The sequence below is a fragment of the Nicotiana tabacum genome, chromosome 11, assembly GCF_000715075.1.
Source record: "Nicotiana tabacum cultivar K326 chromosome 11, ASM71507v2, whole genome shotgun sequence".
NCBI classification, from domain to species: Eukaryota; Viridiplantae; Streptophyta; class Magnoliopsida; order Solanales; family Solanaceae; genus Nicotiana; species Nicotiana tabacum.
In genome coordinates, this window is record NC_134090.1 from 66,257,618 (window position 1) to 66,269,593 (window position 11,976).

Consider the following 11,976-nt stretch of genomic DNA (forward strand, 5'->3'; position numbering starts at 1 on the left):
GGATTGGTCCAGCTACACTGCCCTCACATGTACACTGAGCTGGTGAAGCGGGGGTTGCAAACTTTCATTAACGAGTCGGGCGAGGGCAATGTAATGGTTGTTAGAGAGTTTTATGCCAATGTGAAGGAGCATGACAATGGCGTAGTCACGGTGTGCCGAAAGGCGGTGAATGCCTCTATTGAGGCGATATGGACGGCGTACCAGCTGCCCCCTCTTGTGGATCATTATGATGACTTTTATGAGGGGTATGGCCGAGGACACACACAGTGGGGGAGGTTCTTTGAAATGATCTGTGTACCAGGGAAGGAGGTGGTTTGGATGAAATATGGTGAGAAGTTTCACTCCTCGGCACTAACCTTTGAAGGGAAGTGTGGGCTGTATCTTATCAACAACCGTCTGATTCCGTCCTCCAACACTACGGAGGTAAATGGGCCCCGAGTAGCTTTGATTTGGTGCTTCATCAATGGTCACAACTTCGATGTGGCCAGATTAATGCATGAGGAAATGTTCATCCTCTATCTAGTCAAAAGGTATGGGTTCTTTTTCCCTTCTTTGGTTACTAAGCTTTGCAGGGAAGCTCGGGTGCCCGAAAATCTAACTGTGGATGGGCTAGTACCAAAAAATCGCAAGTTCCGGGCTGACAAGGTAACCACGGGTAAGGAGCCAGCGGCAGCAGGTGAGGAGGATAGTAGTGGCTCTGATGACTCGGAGGAAAAGGAGGTCGAGCAGGAGGACGTGGGGGTAGAACCACAGGCCCATAAGCACAATGCAACAGCTGCAGCACCATCGGGGACTGCAACATCTTCTGGAGCTGCCTGGTTGTCCGTTTCACCGCTTTGGAGCAGGAGGTGGCTGGGTTGCGTACCTCAGACACTAATTTGGGTACCCACGTAGATGTGGTGGCTGACCGGCAGGTGAAGTCGGAGAAGAAATTCTTAGGCTGGCAGAGAGCTCTGGGTCGTGCGTGCAATGTGAACCTAGACATTGTCTCCGATCAGGAGTGATATTTCAGGGAAGTTCTTTTACCTCACTGTTCTTTAAATTTTTTTGCCATGGGGACATATCTACATTTTAAGTGTGGGTTAGGGGATACTTCAATGTATGTATGTAATTGTACAAATTGACTGTTTGATGTTTCTTTGGTTTGCTTTGATTGTTTTTGGTGTTTTGAGTAATAGTTTCATTAGGTAAGTTTAAAGTAGTTAAGTGGCTTGTCCCGACGACAGATCTCTTTCGGCGGGGTTCTTGAGGGACTAAGTCGAAGAAAAAAAAAAGGAAATATGGATACTCTTCCTGATGACGGATCCTTTAGACAATTTTCTTGAGGGAAGTAAGTCTAGAGAAAAGACCAAAAAGATTTTTTTTAGGTAGTGTAGTAACTCCCCCTTGATTTTTCTTTGGGCCACAGTTCTTTTCCAAGGGTTTAGCTTGAATCGGGTGTAGGTAGTTTTTGTTAGTTTTTTTTAGTTTTTAGTTAGGATTAATGGGCTACGAGCTAAAATCGAAAGAGAAACCCTTAGTGTTGCTACACCTGAACACAATAGACACTAGAGTGTAACGCTTAGTCTCAGTGGTTTATTCTTGCTAAAGTGCCTTAAATTGTATGTTTGTCACTGACTTGAATACTCAGAAGAGAGTGTCTTGATAAGCCAATCTGGAATGAGTCATATGTTATGTGTGTGTGAGTTTTACTGTATTCCATGATTCACATTTGATGCCTAGAACTTGCCCCGTGTATTTGCAAAGCGAAATAGTAGTTTCATTCAGTTTTAGAAGTGAAATAGGCATTTCTTTGTTGAGCCAGACATATAAAGTAAACCCACCTAACTGTAATACATCTTAGTTAACCTCGTTGAGCCTATAAGTCTGTTTCTTTGGCAACCACAATGCGAACCTTACCCAATTGTTGAATAGCCTTCTGTTTGAACCCTTTTACCTCTCATAAGTGTTGAAATTATGCAAAAGTAAAAGTGTGGGGTGGTGGTTTGGTTTTTGAGTGGAACCATTGAAATAGAAAGAAGGTGCAGTGTTTGGAAAAAGGAAAAGAACAAGCGCCACTTAGAAAAAAGAAAAAAAAAGAGTAAATGTAGTAATCTATAAGTGGTGGTTTGTTACAATTGCACCTAATAGATGGGGTTGTTGTAAATAAAAAGTGGTGGAGTGTTTGGTTGACATAAGTATGGTTTTGAATGTTAATGTAATTGTATTAAAAGTGCTTAGGGAGGTTAGTCACTGTATCCAAATATATCATACCCGTCCCTTAGCCTACATTACAACCAAGTGAAGTCCTATTGATCTTAGACTGAGTGAGCTCGATTAGTAGAGTAGTAAACTACGGTCAAGCCTATGGTGCATCTTTGTGGCATGTGAATGTTCTTTTTGAAAATGAGCGAATTTTGTCTATCTAAGTTCCTAATTGTTCTATATATCATTATATGTGGAACTACTCTCTAGTGCGATGTGAGGGCATGTAATTCATGAAGGGAAGACAAGTTTTGACTTCTGTGTAGAGTAATTTGAGTAAGTATGAATAATGCATGGCACGTGAGAGTCGATTTTTTAGGCGAATGTTGTTCACTACTAGGCGTAACTTATGTGATTTGTTGTTGGTGTGATGCGTTAGGGAATAATGCTTAGTGAAGGAACCTCTATAGAGTGTGGTGGATTGCTCGAGGACTAGCAATGATTTAAGTGTGGGGTGTTGATAACAGGCTAGATTTATGTAATTTGGCGATTGTTTATGCCCCAACTTGATTATGTTTCACTGCTATAATATAGTTAAAAGATGTTAAATTGAATCTAATTGTGAATTTCACACGTTGCAGGAGTGTGTAGCATGTATGAGGACTTAAAACTATGATTGGAGCTAAATTGAAGCAAGAAAAACCCCTTGGAGCTGAGTACGTGGGAAGACGAGAGAAAGAAGTGATGAAATGAAGACCTGGACTAGCGCGACCGCGCTAGTCCAAATGGTCGAGGCAGAATGATAGGGCATATGCGCGGTCACTAGCGCGTCCATTAGCGCGACCGCGCTAGCCTAGTTCCGGAAAAGTAAATTTCAGGGGTAAAATTGGACATTCGGGGGCAAATCCACTAACCTATAGAAGGTCTAGCTCGCCCAAGAGATCATTATCAAGGTTTTCATAGCTTAGTTCAAGAAAAAGGAGAGGCAAGAGGCAAGGAGGATAATTCAACATCGAGTTCTTCCTTTCTTCCTTTTGTTTTTATGATTTGTGATGAATTTGAATATTGTTATGATGAACCATAGTATGAGTAGCTAAATATTTAGTCTAAGGTTTTGATGGAACCTATTGAAGGATGAACTTCTTGTTATGTTAATATAGTTTGCCTGATTTAATCTCTATTTGTTCAACTATGTGTTTGTTGTAGTTACTTGACAGTATCCTCAATTAGTTGTGCCTATTTAGTGTGCATAACTCGGGAGAGAGTGCATATTTAGGTAATTGTTGAACTACACCACTCCCAAAGTATACGAGGGATCAATAACTGCGGGTTTAAAGGCGGGATTAGGGATAATGAAGCCTTGAGTGCAATCTAAAGTGAGTTGTAATAAACAAAGCCAGCCTGCATATCTCGGGAGAGTGCGTCTAGTAAATTATCGTGATTACTCGGGAGAGATTTACGGTAATAAGAGTGCTCATGATTGATAGAGATGATTTGGTGAATCTATATGAAACATAACCGGAAGGGATTCCAATAATAGGGGAAATCATAACCTTAGAACCTTCTCTTAATTGTTTACAACTCAATCATAGTTAGTTTTCAGTTGCTTAGTTACATTCATTTGTAGTTAGTAGAAATACCCTCAATTGTTATTTACAACGTTTGGGAAGTTGATTCCGTGGAATTTAGTAAGTCTAACAAGAAGTAATTGATAGGTTAATTCCTTGTGGGTTCGACTCTAGGCTAAATACTCAGATTATATTTGCAACGTCGGCGTGTCCTTTTTATAAGGCATAGTTGGGCGTGATCAATAATATACTGGAGTTCTAGTATAATTATGCTGGATCTCCAGTATATTATGTTGCAGTATTTTCCAAATTTTTAACAGTGTTTTCGTTCAAATTTATCTTTACTTGAAAAGTTGCTAAATTTCAATTACTTTTAAAACTGTGGTTATTTTTGAATGACTACTTGTAAATCTAGCTATTTTTGAATTTCTCCTGCTTGAACAAGTTAGCATTAATATCGAACTATTGGGTCATGTGAAGGGCTTACGTATAACTTGTAAGCTCCTAGGGTTACAAGTATAATATAAATTTGGCTCGTTGTTTTAGTGGAAGAGTTAGTTGAAATCTAGGAGGAATGTTGGCAGAGGCGGAGCTAGGATTTGAACTTTATAGGTTCGGGATTATAATTCTTTTAAATTACTGTGTTTTAAATTAATAATTTGTACATATTCATTAAATTTCTTATACAAATAAACTAGATAGTTTTCTGGTCAAACGAGCATTACAAACCATTGCATCACACAAATGGTTCCTTTGCAACTATATTAGTTCAGTTTTAACCCACAAATACACGCACACAAAGAAAGAAAAAACAAGACCAAATCAAACCTACATTCAAATAAAATAAAACTAAAAAAACAGGAATAAAGGGTTCCTTAGCTGCTAACTAACTGAGCTGGCATTCTGGTTTTTGTAGGGAATGGGTGAAGAAGTTAGCTGTTTTACAAGTAATCTCCAACTTGTGGTCCTTGTCTTATACTATAATAATAATTTTTAAGAGTATATATATATTTGGTCATTACAAATAATTTTATTTAATAAGCATTTGTTTGCAACTTATAATAAATGACAAGTAGTCAAATATAACATATTAAATTATATTATCAATGTATATACTAACTTAAATCCTATTACTAATGTGAGAACTTGAAAATACTTGCTTAATACACGCGAAGTCGTACTTTTCAATGCAACAAAAGCTTGCTGCAGAACTGGCAACAAAAGTGCATTATCATTTAATTAGAAACACTACTTAAGAAAAGATCTTATTAATCACGCATTATTATACTCTAATAATCTTACTTAGCAACGGTAAAGTTCCGGGCTTCCACTCTTTTCATTTTCTTTTTTCGAAAAAAACAACGAAGATTAAGAAGGTCATCATGTGCATGTTATAGGGTTAGGCCGACATCATTTAGAAATGGACTTTTGTAACGAAGATTAAGAAGGTCTCAAGTTTGAGCTCAATGCATGAACGGGAATAATTTTTCCTTTAAATTTGGATTAATCTGAATTTTAATCAAAAAGTATTAACACGTAAGCTTAAGTAAAAGACAAGTGAGAGATAAGAGATGACTGCATACGCCCTTAAAGTTGAAGTGTTTGTCGACCCTCTTTAATTTCCTCATCACAACCAAATGAACGTTATAGTAGAACTTCACATTTTTTGTTTTTTTTTAGTAATTTGCTTTTTGCAAAATAGATTTTTATTTTAAGCGTCAATGTATACTGACTGGTTGTCACTTGTGACGTTCATATCCTCATCATTGATAAATTTTCTTAATTTAGTGCTACGATCGAAATCTCTACAAAATTATTAGCCACGACATAAATTTCGTCATTAATTGTTAATATTTCGTGACAAAAATTATATTTCGTCTTTAAATACACGAGCCACATATTTTTAGTGACGAAACACAAATTTTGTAGTAAAGTTTTGTCCACTAATGTTTTCCACCAAAAATTGAGTTGGCGCCAATTATTCAGTAATATTAGCCACGAGTTTGAATTTATTAGCGACGCATTATTTTGTCACTAATGATGCACCCATTTAGTGACAAAGCAATATTTGTCTCAAAATTAATTAAATTTTGGACACGAAAAAATTTCGTCACAAAATATATGATTTTACAATAGTGACGAATTAAAGTTTGTAGTTAAACAAGGCAACATTTAGCCCCAAAATTTTATATTTATTTGTGACCTTAACTTTCGTCACTAGTAGTGCAAATAATTAGTGATAATTATTTAGTTGTTTCTATTGAACCTACTATTTAATCACAATTTTTTTTTGTCACAAAATATAGCATTTTTAATTTGCTATGGCAAAAATTCTGTAGTTGAAATGTGAAATTATTGACTAAAATATTTCAGTTTAAAGCTAAAAGATCATATTTTGTACTTAACTATGATTCTAAATTTTGTTCATGCAACATACGTATAATTACTTTAAGACTAATTAAATTTGAAATTGAAATAATCATCTTTGAAACTTATCAAATTCGAGAAACTTATGAAATAATCATTTTTCAACGTCCAATGTTTTTTACACAATACTTCAATTTTCTAAATTTATCAATAATATCTTTGTGTATTATTTATTGAATTTATTTATTTTATAAATTAATTCAAAGTTAAAATATCCTAATATTATCTCTATTTTCATCTTTGTACACTTTTCTTACTGTAATATTACAATTAGCTTTTTTTCACTTTGAAATGTACATATAATTTAAATACTTTCATATTTAAATTATAATTTTGAATTTTTAAAAAATATAAACAGATAAGTAATTTTACTATTTTGTCATAGATTTACTGAAATTTTTAATAATTATTATTTTTGCATTATTTGCCATAAGCAAATGAACTTTTATTTTATCTCAACTCAAATTTTTTTATCTGTAGATTCGAAATAATATTTTATCTTTAAATTCGAAATAAAACTATTTTCTAATATATTTTTAGTATTTTATACATATAGCTTACCATATTAGGAAGAAACTATTCTCTAGTTTGAATGGGCGATTTTTTTCTTATTATTATTTTCGTTTTTATTTTAGAATAATTTTAAAACTCAAAATTTATTAACTCAAGGATTGTAACTAATTATTAACAACACATAATGCATGATTTAAATTAAAAGATTAATTATTACTTCACCTAACTTTGTCCCAAATTGTCAAGTGGTCTATTGTGAGATTACCACTTGACTTAATGTGGAGGCTTTTTCCTCTCCTTTTAATAATATATATATATTGATTTAGATTTTTATTCATTATTGATTAGTTTTTTGTCAACTTTTGGTTTTCATTTTTTTCAAAATTGTACGGAAAAAAAAGCGGCAAGTTTCCCTCCTTTTCTTTTTTATGTTCTCAATTCTCTCTTTTTAATAAGAACTGCCGCCTCCCCATATCTCAATTATCCCTCTTTTCTCTCCCAACACGTTGTGATATTCATCTCCTTATCAAATTATTTCACCACTTAGATCTGCTATATTATCTACCTCCATTAATTTATTATTTCTTTCTCTTTCACACACACAAATTATTTGTATTCTGTAATGTTTAATTTTCTTCGAACTCTTTTGTTGATTTAATAACATAAAAGATCAAATCTGCATGATGGGCGTTTTAAGACGCAAAGCCTCTTCTGACGCCTCCTTTGCTTTGGTACAAATCCTCAATCTAAGTTAAGAAATATTAATTATACTTCACTTTTTTTTTCTGTTGCATCTCTTATACGGAATATCTTTTTCTTTCAATTGTAGGGCAATAAAAATTTGGATTTCTCCAGATGATATATTATGTATAAGTATTCGTGGGTTCTTATTGATTTAATTCTAATGCAGAGGTATAAAGAAATTTGTCTATTATTCATTAATTTTTTAGAGATTAGTTAATTTTAGTTTCATATCTCCTTGTCTTAATTCTTGTGGTTATTTGCAGTCAAAGAAGAATTAAATATTTACTGTCTAACTTTGACTAAGTTTCTACCGGCCAGTAGAATTCTTGTGTCATTCTATTATTTTCTTCACAAATTAAAATATGACACGACTAATGTCTGAAAATATGTTTTTTGCTAAATTATGTTATCAAATGTACTAAATTTTTTTTTTTCTTCCACAGGTACATGAAAGTTTAAATTTATTCAAGAGCGAAGTTACAAGACAAGTGGTTACATTAGCGTTTGAGGAAGCAACATATTTTTTTCCTTAGTTTATTACTAAATTATTGTATTTCTATTTGACCTCATGTTGTTGAATGAATTTTAATTATTGTTGTGTTTTATATTAAGGAGTTTGTAATGAGATATTATCTCAATATAGTACTAATTCTTAGTTATGTGATCATGGGTGAGAATTTTGTTGTTACCTTCCATGTTTTATTATGTTATTTTCATTTAGTAAATGATAAATTCTTGAATTAATGGGAAATTATTATACATAGTACCACTACAGATTTTGACGTCATCAAATGTTCATCATAAATTGACCACATTTAGTGACAAAAATATTTCGTGTCCGAGAATTATCTATTTACGGTTCATGATAATTTTAACTAGCATTGTAAAAAAAAAAAAAATTGGCGACGACATAATAGTTTTCAACTACAAATTGTAAATTATTTTTGTAAAAGCAAAGTTGTCACTAATTTATATATTTGAGGACGAAATATTTTTTGTACATAAAATGTAGTATTAGTGACGAAATAACGTTAATTTAACTACGAAATACATATAACTTTAGAGACAATCAACTTCGTCACTAATTAAACTAAATATTTAGTGACAAGGTAGTTTCGTCGGCATTGATAATCTTTTTAGTGACAAAATATGCTATTAGCGACAAATATTTTATACTTTTTTGACAAACAAATTTGTCACAGATACTAGGCATTTGGGGATGAAAAAGAATTTCGTCACTAATACAACTTGATTTAGTGACGAACCACAAAATTGTCTTTGTATACTTTTAGTGACGGTGTTTTCGGGACGAAAGATTGACAAATTATTTTTTGACGCAAAAGATTTTTTGTGACGAAATATAACTTTTAAGTGATAAAATAATTCGTCATTGATAATCAAATTTGTTGTAAAATAATTCGTCATTGATAATCAAATTTGTTGTAATTAACTTAATTACAATATGAATGAATTAATTTTCCATATCAACAGAACAAGGGAAAGTAATATAAGTCCTTCTCAAACAATTCTCAAATGAAAGTATATATGCTCCTTCTCTAATGCTTTTCCAAATGTCCCAAATTAAATGCAGAGATTTTATTTTCGTTCTTAATTTATTCACGCCTCTTTAACCAAGGTTTGTAACTTTGTATACCAATGCTATAAGCTCCAACTCGTTTAGGTCTGACTCGAGTTCATTTTTGAAAAATTTGATTGAGCCCAAAATTTTAGTCTCAAACTAATCCATACACAAGCTCAGCTCAATTTAAAGAAATGATCAAATTCGAAAATAATTTCTATTTTGTAATATAGATAAAAATGAGATAATCGTTGCTTGCCTGTTTTTCAAGGCATGGATAGCAAGCTTCTAATGCAGTAAAGTATAGGTATTCTTGTTTCTCTGTATGAGGATTCATGGCACGTATGTATGGGAGATATATAAAATTCAGTTTGCGAGAGTTGAATATATATATATATTTTTATGGGTGTTTTTTCCGTCACATTTACTGTAAAGAGACATCTAAACTAGTCTTGATAGTTTATTTATAAAAGTATATTTACAACCAACTCAAATCGGGTATATTATACATGTTCAAGTTGATTGCCTTAAATTATACTTGGAGCAACTGGTAGTGGCCAATATTGGAAAAATCCTTCATCATGCAGATTATAATAACTACATTTATATATAATATGTAAAATTTTGAGTTTTGGTGATATAACTCCGGTCCTTTAAATGAAACATGTGTTAGATTAGATCATTAGAAATGTGCTTAATTATGTTGATTCAATACTATGAATTTACAAAAGCGAGTTGAATATTGATCATGAAACAAATGTATAACAACAATGGATTTCATTGGGAATTCTTGATCGATGCTGAGATAACTATAGTCCAAAGTGAAATTTCTTTGGTTAAATATTAGTTTATGAAAGAGTCCGATGCAACAAAAATACATGTGGGGTCAATAATAATAATAATTTCCTTTAAAAAAATTACTATGCTAAGAGAGAAAGAGGAGGTGGGGGGTAAAGGATAAAGTTGAGACAATTATACGTGAGTAATTTGTACTACATAAATGTAGGTAGCTCCGTCAAGTAAATCAGTTCAAGTTTCGTAGTATTCAATAAGAACTCCATATATTTTTCCCACTCCTTTAATTGCTAATGCATTGTCCTATCTCAAGAGAATCTAAATTAGCTAAAGATTGAATACACAGTTTACACTCACCTTTTTAAAGGTATCCTAGGAGTTGAAAGTATGAAAATATCATTCCTTCCTTTGTTATCTTAGCGAGCATATACCTAAAACCCACATAGAACAAGAGCATGCATCTTAGCCTAAGAGCTCATTACCAAAGGAGGATGTCGTCTTTCGGTACCGGGTTCATCTTATTCCAATACTTTCGAGCAATATATAAATTTATGTGTAAAACTTCACAAAAATTATAAGAAATAGTAGATATAAATCCATTATTTTAATAATATAATTAGTTTAGTGTGAGCACGTGATTTTTGTTTTACGCAACAACCGCTCCAAAAGAAACAAATAATAGCAATTGGTCTTGCTGTACATTTGTTGGATTTTTACGTGGCATTTTTGTTGATAGTTATTTGTGATTTTCCCACAATTGTTTTATTCAAAACAAAAACAAAAAAATATATATATATGTCTGTATGTCGTGTGAACCGTAATCCGTTTATTAAAAGAAAATATAATAAAATGTGTGCATCCTTCATTGTATTTTTGCCATTAAGTGTTTAGTATAATTAAATGTCAATGCAAGTGATAATTGTTATTTTTTGAGTATTAATTAATATTGGTATGATTTTTATTTTTAGGAATTTTATCTTTTAAGTGGTAAAAAGGAAATATTGGATTTGGGCCATACTTTTGAATGAAATCAGGCCCAAAACCAATACAAACGACCCAGTCCCACCAGGCCCTCTGCAAGACGCCTAAACGACGTCGTACAGGCACCATCTCTGTGAGCCGTTGATGGATTCAAAGGAACGGCCCAGATCTGGCCAATCCTTTACTTAAACGACGCCGTATGAGGCCTTTTAATCATAGCCATTAATCCATTCCTCATCCTACGGTCAAGGTCACTTCCCCATAACCCATGATGAACCCGACCCATTTCCACCCGGACCAACCCAAACCCCGTTTAGATGAAACGACACCGTTTCTCCTAAGCCTTCAAATCCAAGCCGTTGATCTCGATTGATCCAACGGCTGAGATCAACCCACCCATTACATATATAAGCCTCCTACCATACCCTGCCCCCTATCCAAGACCCCGCCTTCGTCCTCATCCCCTTCCCCTCCAAACCCTAGCCGCCCCTGTATACCTTCACCATGAAAGCCGGCGGCATGGACGCCGGTGACCCCACCCTTAACACCATAGAACCCCCTTGCCATCATGAACATGGATCTGTTAACCACTTAGCTCAAATCCCCTCCCACCGTCTCGAATCTTCATTTGAAGTTTTGAGTCGGAACCTGACTTACACCAATCGACCTCAACTTCACACCAGATAGTCCCCAGACCCCCATCGTGACCAAACCATGCTTGGTTTGTTCCGAATCTAACCAGGGAAATACGAATCCCAGATCTGATTTTTTGAACCCTAGGTTTCCTCGTGCCTGTTCTGTATCTGTTTAAGCCGAAGAGATTAAGGTCTAATGGACCTTAATCGAAGTTTTCTCATCTGAGAAACACTTCGATTAAAGTCCGTTCAGCCTTTAAAAAGGCCTGTTCGAATCCAAACTGAGGCTCTTTGATTTTTCGGGATTTAAGGTGAGTTTTGTTTTCTTTTTTTATTATTCCAGGTGCTGAGTAAAGGTCTGTTCATGTTTTGTTTTAATTCTTGTTTTTGAATTTTACCAACTGTGTCCTGTCCACCTTGCCTGAACCTCTGTGTTTGATTGAGTCTTTCCTCTACTTGTTACTGATAATGTGTATATGTGTATGTGCTGTGCGAACAATTGAACTTCAAATTTTGACTGATCAACTGATTCCTCGAGTACAATTTTGCT

At 34.0% G+C, this 11,976-nt stretch overlaps 1 long non-coding RNA gene across 1 annotated transcript; it reads left to right on the forward strand.

Annotated features, from left to right (window-relative positions):
* The first annotated feature begins 7,144 nt into the window (after positions 1–7,144).
* Positions 7,145–8,047, forward strand: LOC107817843 (uncharacterized). Its single transcript, XR_001655302.2, has 3 exons — positions 7,145–7,423; positions 7,522–7,604; positions 7,880–8,047. It is a non-coding gene; the product is annotated as an uncharacterized LOC107817843 (long non-coding RNA).
* Positions 8,048–11,976: the final 3,929 nt, after the last annotated feature.